Source organism: Ursus maritimus, unplaced genomic scaffold (assembly GCF_017311325.1).
Source record: "Ursus maritimus isolate PB19 unplaced genomic scaffold, ASM1731132v1 scaffold_9, whole genome shotgun sequence".
In the NCBI taxonomy this organism is placed as follows: Eukaryota; Metazoa; Chordata; class Mammalia; order Carnivora; family Ursidae; genus Ursus; species Ursus maritimus.
The window spans coordinates 80,453,679-80,468,099 of NW_024427107.1; the positions used below are offsets into that span (position 1 = coordinate 80,453,679).

Consider the following 14,421-nt stretch of genomic DNA (forward strand, 5'->3'; position numbering starts at 1 on the left):
ACCCCCCCCCCCCGCAAACTGAGAGGCTCACACAGCCCCGCCGGCAGCTTTCCTCTCGGGGCAGGCCCCGCCCCCTGGCAGCTCGGCCACGCCCTCAGGCTCCCGTGGGGAGCCGCGGCTTCCGGCTCCGGGCCGCGCGGGCCGGAAGTGTAGCGTTGCCATGGCGAGAGCCGGGCGCGGGGCTCCGCCCCCGCGGCGCCCAGAGGAGCGCGGGGCGGACGGGGCGGTGGATGGCTACCGATCGGCTGCCGTGCGGCGCTGTGCGCGAGGCGGAAGGTGAGGGGGGCACTTCCGGGGTCTGCGGCGGGAGAGGAGGCCGGCCGGGGAGGTCGAGGCGGCGGGGGGCGCGGAGGGCGCAGAGCTGAGCGGGGCGTCTTCGGGAGCCCTGCCCGGCCGGCCCTCGGGGAGGCGGGCGCCGGGGCGCGAGTCTCAGCAGGCCCCATCTGGGCGCGGGGTGCCACGGGTCGGGAGCGGCTTCTCGGGTGGCAGCCTGTGAAGTGAGAGCCCCCCGAGGGCTTTTCCCCTTGATCTGTGTGTGGAGTTGTTTTCATTTTTGCAACCTGTTGGTCAGGTCGGCAGCGCTAGACATCTCCGAATCTGCAGCCGGGAAATTCGGGCTGGCCGAGAAGGGACATGCCCAGGCTTTGTGTGGGCTTTGGAGCGAGGCCAGACGAGAAACTGGAGGCTCTCCGGGGTTCCGGTGACCTCCCGTGTGGGGATTCTGGGCGCCACCTCTCAGACCAGGGTCAGAGCGAGGAGCACTAGCGTGTCCCAGTGCCCGGCCCCGTGCTCCAGGCCTGTGGGGGAGTATCCAGGACTGGTTGGGTCCCCTCAAGGCCCTGGAGCAGGGGCTGAGGCAGCCATGGGATTAATCTCCATGGGTGCAGAGAGCCGAGGCATGTATGGAGTCATTCCAGGTTTATGGACGCCAGAGAAGGGCTATCCCTCCTCAGAGGTCTGGCCTTGCTTTTCTTCTTGGATCTTTAACTTGGGGGTGGAGCTGGCTGCGAGGGCACGACGTTGCTCTTTCAGTCCCTGTCTTGGTCCAGCAGTGAGCCCTCATGGGTGTCTTTGCTCCTCCTTGTTCTCCCGGGGCGGGATTGGGGTTGTCCTGAACCCCAGAAATGTAAAGGGGCCTCTGCTCCTGGCTGTGCTGCCTAGTTCACTTCAGGGGCAGTGAGGAGAGCCCCAACCTGGGGCCCTGGGACCAAGTTCTGGAAGGGCTGCCTGAAGAAGCCTGCACAAAGCCTAGCTCTGGGCTCCTCATTGTGATGGATGTGTCCCCTTTCCTTGCTCCCCAAGCTCTTGTTCAGAGCTGAGGTGGGGAAGCTTTAGAAGGTCCTTCCTTCCTTCCCTCCCTATGCACGGGCTGGATTTCCTCCCTTTGGCTGGAGCCTCCTCCCCTGGCTCCACTGTTCGGTCCTGGCCTCCTCTCTCACCTGCTTGGGGTGTGCCCGGACTTTGGTCTCCCCTGCCAGCAAAGGGCTGGCAGGCACCTGGGAAGAGGGTTCCTGATTGTGTGAACTCAATATTGGGATTCTGTGTTCTAGGGATTTCTGGGTCTTTGGTCTCTATTAGCAGCTTGTCTCCATTGTGTGCAGTTTTGGTACTTCAGTGTGAGGTGAGCCTCCTAACCTCCCGTGACCTAGCACACCAAAAAGGGAGGTATTTGGCTGGGTGGACTTTGATGGCAATGGTAGCAGTTGATGTGTCCTCACTCTTCCTGGTCACCGGAAGACACTCAAGATTAGCAGTTAATGTTGTTGGCTTCTTATGAGGAAACATCACAACTGACTCATTTCTCAGAGCACCCTGAGAGCACCTGTCCTGAACATGCTGTGAAGGCGCACACACGAGTCATGTCTTTCCACAATGTCAGCTTTATTCAATCATAAAGCAAGGTTAATATAAAGCAGGTTTAGGATTCCAAACGCAGTGACATTTCACCATGTGATTAACTTGGCTTCTTATAGGGCACACAGCAAACAAGATAACAGGGGGGTAGGGAGTTCACGAACCAAACATGAAGTCAGTCTGTGGGCGGCGGCTGAGATGAGGTCTTAGGCAGGTCCGGGTCAGCTCACGTCACTTACTGCTTCTTATGTTCAAGCAGGGAAGCATCTCGGTCCTGTTTGGAGACCAACCAGCCAGAGCCATGGGCAGCAGCTGCGTTTCTGAAGTGGTCAGACTGAGGGGGTCTGTCTGTCTACAGGGGTCAGGTCCGAAGAATCTGAGAGTTTGCTGCAAAAACCCTCCCCTTTTAAAGGGATTTAACCGGTCTTGGGGCCCAGCAGACGTCCTCTGCTTGTGCTGGTTGTCAGTGCTGGAGAGTGCGGTGATGCTGGACGTGGCAGGATCTCGTGGCTGCAGTACCTTTACCTGCTTGTGTCACTGCTTGACACAGTTCTCCTGCTTGAATGGCTCCATCTTGCTCTCTGCAGCATCCCACCCTGGGGCCTCTGCCATGATCTACTCGTTAGCCAAAGCAGCACATCTGGGAGGCTCTCCCCTCAGCTCCAGGTTCTCTGAGAACTTCTTCCTAAATATCCTTGATTCTGGCCCTTCCTGTCCATCCCTTCCACCAAATAACCTGCCTCTGTGGCTCTTTGTTTCTCTGGGATTACAGCACTTCCCCTGACTGGTCTTGGCTCTGTCTTAGCCCCTTGTCCCCATCCTTCTCATTTTAGAGTGATTGATCTGAAATGCAAATCTGATTCTTGTACTTTCCTTATTGAAATCCCTCCTCACAGACTTCTGAGTAACACTCATCTGCCTTTGCTGACTAGCCCCCATCCTCTGTCCCCCTCACCTGACCCCTGAGCACTCTTCTATGTGTGTGTCATGCTGCCACCATACTGAACCCGTATGATGGTGGAAGGGAGAGATCAAACCTCCCCCCACCCCTTCCAAGCTCTGTGGCCTTGGGCAGGGCCTCATCAGCACAGCAGGCTGAGAGAAGGACAGAGATATGGGACCATTTAGCTTTACAGAAGCCCAGGGGTGAGGGTCCCAGGGAGGATGAGGAGCTCAACTGCCAGGAACACTTTTAGGGCAGTTATGATAAGGTCTGATGGTGGATGTTGCATTCTGGGCTTTCTTGGCAGCTATGACGAATCCAAAGATTGAACAGATTGGTACTGGCAGAGGAGCGCATGGGAGGTGAGGCCATGGGGATGGAGCCTGCAGACAAGTCTTCAAAGAAGTTTCCGTGTGAGGGAGAGGAGTGTGTGGGGGAGGTGGAGGGTTAGGGTTAGCTTGAATGGGGGGGTCCGTGGAGATCCAGAAAGATTATGGAGATTGTAGACGTGGGCAGAGGAGTGACTGACATCTTCAAGGTCTCAGGCATATAGGAGGGGGCTGGGCTGCAGAGTGCAGGTGGAGGGTTGGGTGGTTGCCCTGTGAAGTGGCTTGAAGAGCCTGAATCCTGTGCTCCATGCTCATCCCTGTCTTGCCATGCCAGGATTCCTTGAGGCTTGGGCCATTCTTTGATATGACCTTTGTGGTTTTGTTGATTTTTCGTGGTATGTTGTGTAAGCTTCACACCCTGCCCTTGCCTCCCGAATATTTTCCTGTCTTGGAAGGAAGGGAGGATGGTGTGGATGCAGGTGACCCTTTAGGAGCCTCCAGGCCTCAGATGAAGGGTCGGTTTCCTGCAGAGCCCTCCCACTGTCCAGTAAGTAGGTTTGAGTGTCCCTCCCTGTGCGACGGCACAGGACAGAGCCTTGCCATTACTGATGGACCTCCCATTTTTCCAGCCCTGACACACCTGTAGGTGCAGCTGAGTGATGGTCTTTTCCATCAGACCAGCTCACCCACAAGCTCAGAGGCTCCTGGGTTACAGTCTGTACTAGCCCCCAGTGCCAGGAACCCAGTTATTAAGCACTTCCTACAAGTCAGGCACTAGGCTCAGTCAGCTCTGAGGACACAGCAGGGAAGGACACAGTAAATGTCATGTCAAAAATTAGAGCAAGGTGGGGAGCCTGAGTGGCTCAGTCTGTTAAGCAGCTGACTCTTGATTTCAGCTCAGGTCATGATCTGAGGGTTGTGAGATCGAGGTCTGCGAGGATTCTGCCTGAGAGTCTCCCTCTGCCCCTCCCCCACATGCAGGTGTGCTTGCCCTCCACGTGTCTCTCTCTCAAATAAATAAATCTTAAAAAAAAAAAAAAAGAGGGACACCTGGGTGGCTAAGCATCTGCCTTTGGCTCAGGTCATGATCCCGGGGTCCTGGGATTGCATCCTGCATCAGGCTCCTTGCTTGGCAGGGAGTCTGCTTCTCCCTCTGCACCTCCCCACTTGCTCGTGCGCTCTCTCTGTCTCTCTCTCTCTCTGTCAAATAAATAAGTAAATAAAATCTTTAAAAAACAATTAGGGTGAAAACATAGGAGAGTGACAAGGTAACCACAGAAGACCTCTAAGTAGGTAATATTTAAATTGTGACGTGAGTTACAGAAAAGGAATGAGTTATCCTAAGATCTGGTGGAAGAACTTTCCAGACACAAGGAACAGCAAAGTGGGAGTGATGATGAAGATGATGGCATCAAATAAACACGTGATAGACCAGGGGTCGGCAGGGTTGTTTTTTTTTCCTGTGAAAAGCTGGATAGTGAGGCACCCGGGTAGCCCAGTTGGTTAAGTGTCTTCCTTTGGCTCAGGTCATGATCTCCAGGTCCTCGGATTGAGTCCCATATCAGGGAGCCTGCTTCTTCCTCTCCCTCTGCACCTCCCCCCTTTCTCTCTTGCTCTCTGTCAAATAAATAAAATCTAAAAAAAAAAAAAATGCACAAGCCATTCTTAGCTCATGGGCCATACAAAAACAGATGGCAGGCAGTAGTATGCCAACCCCTGTGCTAGATACCAAAAATACTGTTATGTTAACTCATTGAATCCTCATAAGAACCTTATAAAGAAAGTACGATTATCATTCCATTTACAGATAAAGAAACTGAGGGAAAGAGGTCAAGAGACTTGACCCGTCTCCTCAGCTTCCTGCCATTTCAAACCCAGCGTCTGGTTCTAGGCTCAGCTCCCAGCCACTGTGGTCCCTGGAGCTGGAGGTTTCCAAGGTGTAGAAGAGGAAGCAGGCCAGTGTTGAGTAGGGAGTGGAGAGGAGGTGTGCAAGGAGGTGACAAGGTGAGCAGGGGCCAGACCATGCAGGCTGTAGACGGTAAAACTTGAAATGTGTACTTTTTTTTTTTTTACACCAAACTTCATGGAAGTATAATTTACATACAGTAAAATGCACCTATTTTAAGTGTGTGGTTTAGTGAGTTTTGGTAGAGGTACGTTTGTGAACACCACCATAATCCAGATGTAGGACATTTCTCTCATCCCTCAAGAGTTCTGTCGTTCCCCTCTGGGGTCAGTCCTCCCTCCACTGGGCCCCAGGCAACTACCGATCTGCTTTTTCTGTAGATTCAGTGTCCCTTTCTTAGAAATTCACATAAATGGAATTCTACAGAATGAACACTTTGTGTCTGATTTCTTTCACCAGACAGAATGTTTTGGAAATTCGGGTTGGTGCAGGCACCAGTGGCTCATTCTCTTTTTCTTGCTGAGTGGTTCCACTGTACAGATACACCACCATCTAATCGATATGTGCGTCTACTAATGGACATTTTGGTTCTTTCCACTTTGGGGCTATTGGGAATAAAGCTGCTGCGAATATTCATGCATAAAAGTCTTTATGTGGACATATGTTTGTTTCTGTTGGCGGAAATGATGGAAATGATGGGTTGAAGTGTGTGTAACTGTATAAGAAAGCTCCAAACTGTTCACCAGAACGGTTGTATCATTTACCTGTTCCATGTTTTTCATTAAGTATTGCCATCCTTTTAAAAAGTTTTGCCATTCTCGTGGACGTGAGGTGGTAGCTCACTTCAACTTTAATTTACATTTCTCCAATGAAAGTGGTGTCAAGCATCTTTTCCTGGGCATATTTTACTGACCATTTGTATATCTTCTTTTGTGAAGCGTCTGTTCAAATCTTTTGCCCTTAAAATACGGATTGTTTATTTTATCAAGTTTTAAGAATTCTTTACATACTCAGGATGCAAGTCCTTTGCTAGATATAGATAGATATCTATAGATCGATAGGTATCTATATATATGTATGTTGCAAATATGGCTTGCCTTTTAATTTTCTTACCCAGTTTCTAAAAAGATTTTATTTATTTGAGAGAGAGAGGTCGCACATACGAGCAGGAGGGAGCGGCAGAAGGAGAAAGACAAGTAGACTCCGAGCTGAACAGGGAGCCTGAGGTGGGGCTCAATCCCAGGACCCTGAAATCATGACCAGAGCTGATGTCAGACGCTTAACCAACTGAGCCATCCAGGCAGCTCTCTTACCCATGTCTTAAACAGCAGACACTTTAAATTTCTTTTTTAATTTTTAAAGATTTTGTTTATTTATTTATTTGACAGAGAGAGAGCACAAGCAAGGGGAGTAGGAGAGGGAGAGGGAGAAGCAGACTCCCCGCTGAGCAAGACCAAAGGATCCCAGGACCTGAGCCAAGGCAGATGCTCGACCCCTAAGCCACCCAAGTGCCCCTAGACACTTTTAATTTTGATGAAGTCCAGTTTGTCCATTTTTTTTCTTTATGGTGAGAGTAGAGGTAAGGGATCAGTTTTACGTACAGATATGCAGTCATTCCAGCACCATGTTTTGAGGACCCTCCTCCCCATTGTATTACCTTAAGACCTTTGTTGAAAACGAATCGATAGTATATGTGTAGGTATATTTCAGGATTTTCTATTCTATTGATCTTATGCTAATATCCCACAGATTTGATTATTATAGCTTTATAATAAGTCTGAAGATCGAGTAATATAAGTTATCCAACTTGGCTTCTGTTTTTCAAATCATTTTGGCTCTTCAAGATATTAAGCAGTTCTATATAAATTTTAGAATTAGCTTGTCAGTTTTTCCAAAAGGCTTTCTGGGATTTTGATTGGGATTGTAGTGAAGCTTTAGATCTATTTGGGGGAGAATTGGCATTTTAACAATATATAGCATGGTGTATTTCTACATTTATTTGGGTCTTTGTGTTAACCTTAAAAGTAAAACTGCCATGTATTTTGACAGTAAAAATGCATTTATTTGGGTATAACAGAGAACTGCAGTCTGGGACAAAGCCCCAGGCAAGTCTGCACAATGAAGGAGAGAACAGAGCAGAGCAAAGAAAAGCTGTTTTATAGAGGAGTAGGGGAGCTGGGAGGTGCTGTTGTAAACTGAAAGCCCATTGGAGTAAACTGGGAGTTCTAAGTATAATGGCTTCTCATTGGTTGGGCTGTTGCTAGGGGGAGAAGGAAACCTTCGTCCTGGTGGGGTAGTAAACCGCGTAATCACTGTGCTAGGTACGTCTCTTCCGGATGGGTGTGCAATTGACAAGGAGTGGTAGGGCGTGAGAGCTCCTCTGCTGGCCTTGGGACTGCATTCTAAACTAACTTTGCCTTTATAAAGTGATCTTCATATTTCCCCTTTTGATTAAGATCTTTCTTTGAGAGCATCACTAATCAAGAGGCAGATTCTCCATATTTACTGGTTTGTCACTCAGTACCAGGGAGGACCTTTCCTGGTTGTCATGTCTGGGCAGGAAGAAAACTGCACAGTATGTGGAAACCATTTAAGGCCACAGTTGAGTAACAAGGAATGTTAGGAGGGAGGACTGTCAGGCACTTTCCATCCGTAGTCCATATTTATTAAGGGCTTAAGTGTTGGAGATCATCCTGAAGCACAACCAGCATCACCTTATTGGGCACACTGGTTTTTAAAAAGTTTGACAGATGGGCTCAACGGGGTTAGATCCCATGACCATGAGATCATGACCTGAGCCGAAACCAGGAGTCAGGCGCACAATCAACTGAGGCACCCAGGCGCCCCTATTGTACGATGGTTCTAAACCAGGACTCTAGGTCGGAAAGTAGCCAACTGAAATATTTATGGGCACTTACTCAGACTTAGGAGACGAGGGTTCTCCCCACAGAGGCAAACCCAGAGTCACATATGCCTCCTGGAAGTCTCTGTGTAAGTGATTATGGAAGCAGAGTAGTGGGTCCTGCAGGAACGAGCTGAAAGAATTAACTAGCTGCATTTGGGAAGAGGTAGTGCAGGCATAAACATGAAACAATAGCTGATGAATTTTGTGCAAAACAGCAAAACTTCGAAGATGTTTTAAAACAATTATTATCTCAAAAGAACTGTTTGGAACCAAACGTGTTACAAATAATACAGCCTATAAGATTGCGAATTCAGAGATTGGTATTTGAATAAAAAGCCAAAGTGAGTTACTATTTCAGATGAAAGAAGACTTTTGTTACTCTGAACCTTCTAACACTTCAGAAAAAGCAATTGAAAATTAGTTTATCATGGGATCGTGATGACGTTGTTTCCAAAAGGCCGTAATCATAGAAGAGGTTTCCCCCTTTTGTAAGGGTTTGGGAAATGCAGACAAGGGCATTGTCTTTCCCTGAAAGAGAAATAAGAAGCAATAGTGAGAAAGAGGTATAGGGGCCTAGTCTGGACATCTTGGGAAAGCTCTCTCTCTCTCGTCAGATGTCCGCTTCAGTTCTGGGGGCTTTTTACTTCCAGGTCACCAGATATGGTGAGGGGCCCCTCAGGTTCTGGTGCTTTCTTTAGGTGGATCTCATGAATCCAAGAGTCTATTCTTCAGAGTTTGGTGGCACATGGGTGGATAGCAGTATCTGATAAGGGCCTTTTCAGAGAGGTTGAAAAGTCTTTTCCAACAGACAAAGTCTCCAGTTTGCAAGGTGTGATGCTTCAGGTCATTGTCTCCTGGGAATGTACTGTGAAAAGACTGCTCTATCAAAGCATGGTTACTTTTTTTTTTTTTTTTTTTTAGTGATTTTATTTAAGTAATCTCTACACCCAACATGGGGCTCAAACTTATAACCCCGAAATCAAGAGTCACATGCTTTACTGATAGCCAGCCAAGCGCCCCAAAGCATGGTTCCTTTTTTTTTTTTTTTAAGATTTTATTTATCTATTTGAGAGAGAGAGAGAGAGCATGTACGAAAGCACAAGGAGGGGGAGAGGGAGAGGGAGAAGCAGACTCCCCACTGAGCAGGGAGCCTGAGGTGAGGCTGGATCCCAGGACCCTGGGATCATGACCTGAGCCGAAGGCAGACGCTCCACTGACTGAGCCACCTGCCAGGTGCCGTGCATGTTTACTTTTAATGGAAGCAATTAGGCCTTTACAATATTGAAACATACCTGCTTTTATCAACTGTGGGTCAAGGGAAGGAGAAGCCAAGTGCATTGGACATCTTGTGACTACCTCAAAGGGTGAGAATCTGTGAGTTCCCAAGGGAGTGGATCTGAGCTTTAGAAGGACTGATGGCAGTGCTTTTAGCCAAGGTATTTGGAGGGTCGGTGTACAGATGGTGCATTTGGTCTTAATAGTGCTGTTAGTACATACCGCTAACCCTGAGGATTGAGGATGGTGTGCATAGTGAGTGTCGTAAAGCTGGCTGAACAGCACAGAGCTGTCACAGCACCTGACTAGTAAAATGAGTTCCCTGATCACTCTGAAGTTCGGGGGGGGGGGGGGCCTGGATAGGAGTAATCCTTTCTAACAGAATTTTAGCCACAGAAGAAGCATTGGCCTGTTTAAAAGAGCAAGCTTCAGTCCAGTGAGAAAACATACAAACCATGACTAAAACATATTTATACCCGTGAGATGGGAAAGCTGTCTGAAAGTCACTTGTGCCAGCAGGTTTCCTTGGGATACTTTGGTGGGAAAAGCAAGGTGGGCACTTACTGCATCCTTTTTCCTATTTCCCCACCAATATTGGTTCATGAATGCTGTCATTCTGACAGTAGACCGATGGTTTAATGCATGTACGGAGGGGAGTAGCACGCATTTTAGAATTTCTGGTGGGTCCGGATTGTTATTTGGTCCAAACCAGAATTATTTTCTTATTGAGCCAATAATTACGAGATTTCATATCTGGGGCCAATTCTTGGATATCTCTTGTCAACTTTTCCAAATTATCATTTGGGAGAATATCCCTTTGGACCATGACAGAGGTCTGGCTACTGGTTTCCTTGAAAGCAGCGTTTTTTTTGATGGAAAAGTGGTGAGGTGGTTTCCTTTTGGCGTCCAGGGAGTCGCATCTGGAATGCCCAGGAACCTTAATAATAGCCAGAGTGGCCAGCAAAAGTATAGCGTGTAATGCATTTTGGACATAGGAGCCATTTTAAATGTTATCCCCATTGTAGGTGAGGAAACTTCTCTGTTCCCATAACATTCCAAAGTCACGAACTACCTCAAAGGCACAGCAGCCATTGGTATAAACGTTTATGGTTTTACCGTTGGCTGAAGTACACGCTAGATTAAGGGCGTGGACAGAGTGTGTGTTGAAGTAACCAGAGGTCAGAGTGCCCTCTCAGTGATTTCAGTAGCGTGCCCAGCACCATACTTAACGTTTTCATCCTTTTTTTTTTTTTTAAAGATTTAAAAATTTTTTCAGTGATCTCTACACCCAACATGGGGCTCCAAACCTATGACGCTGAGATCAAGAGTCCTGAGCTCCACCAGCGGAGCCCAGTCCGGCACCCTGTTTTCATCCTTTAAATAAGAGGATGAATAAATAAATAAATAAATAAATAAATAAATAAATCTGCCGTCAGCACAGTAGCTTCCTGCCCATTGTCATGGGGGGTCCCAAGGTGATCTCAGCATGAAGCAGTCATGAGGGGTTTTGTCTGGATACAGGTGTAGTCTTTGTTTCAAGATCAGATCCCAAAGTATTGAACCTGAGTTTAAGCAAACTGTGGGTTTTTTGCGGGGTGTGTGTGGGGAGACTTTATGTCTCTTTAAGGCCCAAAGTTTTAGCATGTGGGTGCTGTCTCCTGTGAAGAGGTTTGGGAAGGGGAGCAGAGAAGCAAATCATCTACGTATTATAATAAAGTAGATCCTGCAGGAAACTTTCCATCATCCAAATTAGCTTTTAAGGGTTGTGAAAAGTAGGAAGGACCTTCTGTAGCCCTGGGGTGTTACTGCCCAGGGGGACTGCTGTTCTTCCCGAGTGAAGAGAAACGGATCCTGGCTCTTCTGCTCACCTGGAGATGCACCACACCGGTCAGTTACAGTGAGAACTTTGCTCTCAGTGCGAATGGATGTCGGCACGTGGCGATTAGGAGCAAGAAGGTGCTGAGCAAAAACGATGTTATTTATTGCTTGGACGTCCTGGACAGACTTCCTTCCTGTGGTGCTTGGGTTTTCTCACAGGTAACAGGAGGCATTCCAGGGACTAGTGAGGGGATAATGAGGCCCTGAGCCTTGTAATCTATTATGGGCTTGATGCCTTAAAAGAGCTTCTTTCTAGGTATTGATTAATTCTGCGGAGAGGTTTTGAGGGATCTGTTTGAATCTTGATGGGAGGTGCATTGTGGATTCTGCCAGTATCAGTTGAGGTTTTTACCCATAAGGAGGGTGGTAGCTATAGTAAGAGACAGAGCATATAAAAGATAGCAAAGGGTCGTTTAATTCCCCTGGTTGGCTATTTTGATTACTCTTGTCAAATCCTGGAATCATTTCCCCCCTTTATGAGAAAGAGATTCTGGCACGACAGTTTTCTAAGACCTCAGCCCAATAATGAATAGGGGTAGAGGGACTAAGGAGAAAAGGGTGCATATCTCTCAAAGGGCCTAGACAAAGGGAACAGGTTCAAAGACAGGAACCCGTTGAGGTTCATTGGAAGTTCCCACTATTTGAACTGTTTTAGGACTTCGAGGCAGGGACTGCTTTATAGCAGTGGGGTTGCTGTCAGTAAGGACAGAGATTCGTTTCTGATCGGGCGACGGTTTCTCCAAGCTGGTTATGAGGGAGGGCTCTGAAGAGTGGCTCCTCGGAGCCCCACCACTGGGAAGTAGGACACTCGAAAGGCTGGCTGGAGTGTGTCAGTGTGTCACAGTCTTTTTACCAATGTCCTGGCTCTTTGCAACAACAGCAGAAACCAGAGTGGTTTGGTTTGTTTAGGGACCTTGCTGTCCCGGAGTTGAAAATTAAGAATTTTATTGGTCGGGTGCCTGAATAGGTCAGATGGTTGGGCATCAGCCTTCGGCTCAGGTCGAGATCTCTGGGTCCGGGGATCAAGTCCCATGTTGGGCTTCCAGCTCTGCCTCTCCCCTGCTTGTGCTCTCTCTGGCTTTCTCTCAAATGAATAAATAAAAAAGATCTTAAAAAAAAAAAAGAATTGGTCTTTCTTTTATGTGGACTCATCCAGCATGTGAATGGTGTGGTTTGCCGGATTAAATCTGGAATTGACATAGTTCCATCCTGGTCTTCTCAACTAAAGCAGAAAGACCTGGATCGGCCTGTTTGTAAACATGGAATTCAGGGCTCCCTGGGTGGACCTAGCATCTAAAGGAAGACCAGAATTTTCTTTAAAGACAATTTGGAGTGGATCGTCATTATGAACAGGTTTGTCAGGCTTTTGTGTACATGCATGAATTTTGTTCCAGTCAACAGACTTGGGAAAATCTTCTGTTGTTGCTCTGTAGAGATTTCTAGCTAGTGTTCTTCCCATCTTGCCCAAAGTTAGGGTTTCGTTGCTGTAAAACCCCTTCCGGATGTTCCCTTCCGGCTATCTTCATCCAGTATTTTGCCTGGCTCTCGCGAATAACATGGGGCCTGATTGGTAAGAATCTGAGAGACCAGGTAGTAAGTTTGGGTAACTGTGTGAAATTCTTCCGCAGTCCCTGGAGGGTCTTCAGTCACATTAGGACACTCTAACTATGGCTCACAGTTTGGCCTTAGTCTAGGGAACATCAGAAACTTGGGGTTTATTTATTTATTCGTTTATAAAGATTTTATTTATTTATTTGAGAAACAGAAAGCCAGAGAGAGCAGGAGCTGTGGGGAGCAGCAGAGGGAGAGAGGGAGAAGCAGGCTCTCCACTGAGCGGGGAACCCCATGATCATGACCTGAGCAGAAGGCAGATACTTAACCGACTGAGCCACCCAGGCACCCAGGGTTTATTTAGAGTCTCAGAAGACTTAACTTTATTTATTTTTAAATTTAATTAATCTATCTCTCTGCTTGACTTGGTGCTCTAACTCACAAGCCCGAGATCAAGAGTCTCACGTTCTACCAACTGAGCCAGCCAAGCGCCCCAGAAGACTTAACTCTAAATTTATTTATTTATTTATTTATTTATTTATTTATTTATTTAGAGTATGGTCATAGGTGGGGAGGGGTAGGGGCAGAGGGAGAGGGAGAGAGAGTCCTAAGCAGGCTCCACACCCAGCATGGAGCTGGCGCGGGGCTCCATCTCCCGACCCTGAAACCATGACCTGAACCAAAATCAAGAGTCTGACACTCAACTGACTGAGCCACCCAGGCGCCCAAGAAGACTTAACTGTAAAGGGGCAGGTTTTAATGGGTTCAGGAGAGGTTCAGAGAAAAAGGAAGTTTGGCAGAGAGAATAGAGGAAAACAGCACCAGAGGTGAGGCCTGAGCACAGGTAGTCGCTGTGTGTCTGGGAACAGAAGGCCTCAGAAGCCATTTTGACTCCTTTCAGTTGTTTGTTTGGCTCAGTTAATTCAGAAATAGTGTTTTTCAAGGAGGCATACTTAGAATCCTGAAAACATTTGGAAGCCTCAAAATAATCATTTAAAATATGCGTCCCATTCAGGTTTTTCCCCTTTTTCTTCCTCCTTTCCTCTCTCCTTCCCTTCCTTTCTCCGCATAATGGCCATTAATGTTCTAAATTACTTTTGGGTAAGTCAGGCCATTTGCTTATCAATGAGCATGTGGAGAGACCATAGTTATTTAAATGTAAAACGGGAGAGTCCCTGTAGGAGGACACCCTCGAAGCATTTTGATCACTGGGATCCAGTTTCTTAGTGGTTTTTCTCTAGAGCAAAGAGAACAATCCCTAAAGTGCACAGTTTCAACAGGAATAGCCCAGCTGCAGGAGAACTCAGACCAAAGGCCAGCATGGTTGCAATAGAGCAGTCCAGTTCCAAATAGGAGTTGGACTGAAGACTAAATAGGTATTCTCAGAAAAAAACAAGGCCTTAAAACACATCTTGCAAAAAGCATGGAGAGCAGAGCTTGAAATCTAGGAGAAAACATCCCCTCAAACTCTAGGGTGGCTCAGTTGGCTCTGTGGGTACAGACACCTGTTTGCCCAGCAGCCTCGGAGCTGTCGGGAGTCTTCTGGAGCTCACTTCTGATCACCAAGTAATGTTAACCTTAAAAATAAAACTGCCAGTTATTTTACCAGCGAAAATGGGTTTATTCGGGAACAGCAGGGAATTGCAACCTGGAACAAGCGAGCTCTGGCAAATCCACAGGCAGGTCTGCAGAGCAAAGGAGAGCAGAGCTCTTTTACAGAGGAAAGGGGGAGCTGGGTGCTGCTGTCAGTTAGAAGTCCGGGAGTAAACTGGGAGCTGGA

At 47.6% G+C, this 14,421-nt stretch overlaps 1 protein-coding gene across 3 annotated transcripts in view; it reads left to right on the plus strand.

Moving 5' to 3' along the window:
* Window positions 1-162: 162 nt before the first annotated feature.
* PPP1R16A (protein phosphatase 1 regulatory subunit 16A) overlaps window positions 163-14,421 on the plus strand; it is a 39,963-nt gene continuing 25,704 nt past the window's right edge. For 2 of the 3 annotated variants that reach the window (XM_040626015.1, XM_040626014.1), the window contains exon 1: window positions 206-276. The gene's annotated coding sequence lies outside the window, so the exon portion shown is untranslated. Of the gene's footprint in view, window positions 277-14,421 lie in introns of all 3 variants that reach the window. The other variant, XM_040626013.1, reaches the window with a different exon arrangement.